General features: G+C 40.3%; 1 protein-coding gene across 1 annotated transcript in view; it reads left to right on the top strand.

Annotated features, from left to right (window-relative positions):
* STON2 (stonin 2) overlaps positions 1 to 1196 on the top strand; it is a 134779-nt gene that overhangs the window by 42503 nt on the left and 91080 nt on the right. The window lies entirely within an intron of this gene.

Genomic DNA, 1196 nt, shown 5'->3' on the forward strand with positions numbered 1-1196 from the left:
GATGGTGCTCAGGTCCTATGAAATCTCAACAGCCATATGAGGCAAGGAAATAATGGAAATATCACTTATGATAGGGAAAAACAACTGACTGAGACCCTCACGTCGTGATTCCATAACAAAACCAGTACCACAAATAAGGGGTCTCGTGACTCTCAAATCAAAGAAAATCTCACTAAAGAAAAGTAGTGATTTTTGGCTCTACTTTTATTTCTAAATTTAGATTTCAGTTTCATTCAAACCAAAATTTCATGAATCCTGCAGTTTCATCCTTATGCTGCCTCCATTTTTAGTGGTATGCCAACAATCTCAAGAAAACTCCCCAAATTATACTGCAAAATTAGAGCTAGGTTAGATTAATGGAATAGGTATGTATTTGCATATGAACGTGAAAGGCCTCTGCTTGAGTCTCCGTAACTGGAGATTCTGCAAACCCTTATATATACAAATTGAGATTTCCTGGGGCTGCTGATCTGTCATACAAAGAACAGACGTCAAAGGGGGAGTGCACAGGGTTTGACTTCTTCTCCTGAACCGAGCGCCAAACTCAGCCTTTCAAAACCACTTTGGAAAGTTTCTTTTTTTAAAATGAAGTTTTCTAATGTTTCTCATTTGTCTTTAGTTAATTGCCTACCACACAGTTTCTCCATGAAATTGCTTGAGAATCTTATTGCAAATTAATTGATAAGTTCTAAAAAGCAGTGCTGAAAGGAGTATGGACAGGGAAGCAAAAACCAAACAGAAAGAACTAACATTTCTCGTGAAATGTCAGACACTTTTACAAATGTTACTTCCCTTCACTATCCATCCTGCAAGACAGGCAGTGGTCTGATTTGACACAAGGGGAAACCACCTCAAAAGAGGTTAAAGAGCTCCTTCAAAAAGGGTCAGTTCTCCGAGGCACGCCTGGGGGGCTCAGTCGGTTGAGCATTTGACTCTTGATCTCTGCTCAGGCCATTATCTCATAGTTCGTGGGTTCAGGCCATGCATGGGGCTCTGCGCTGGCAGCTCCAAGCCTCTCCCCCTCTGCCCTTCCCCTGTGCACACGCGCGCTCTCTCTCAAAATAAATACATACGTTAAAATTTTTAAAATTAAAAAAAAAAAAAAAGGTCAGTTCTCCTGGCTTGAGAATCAAAATTACTGACAGCTGGGTTCCGAAAAATTTGGGTAAAGAGAAAATTGAGATTTAAGAGGAGAA

The sequence above is a fragment of the Suricata suricatta genome, chromosome 9 (assembly GCF_006229205.1).
Source record: "Suricata suricatta isolate VVHF042 chromosome 9, meerkat_22Aug2017_6uvM2_HiC, whole genome shotgun sequence".
NCBI lineage: Eukaryota > Metazoa > Chordata > Mammalia > Carnivora > Herpestidae > Suricata > Suricata suricatta.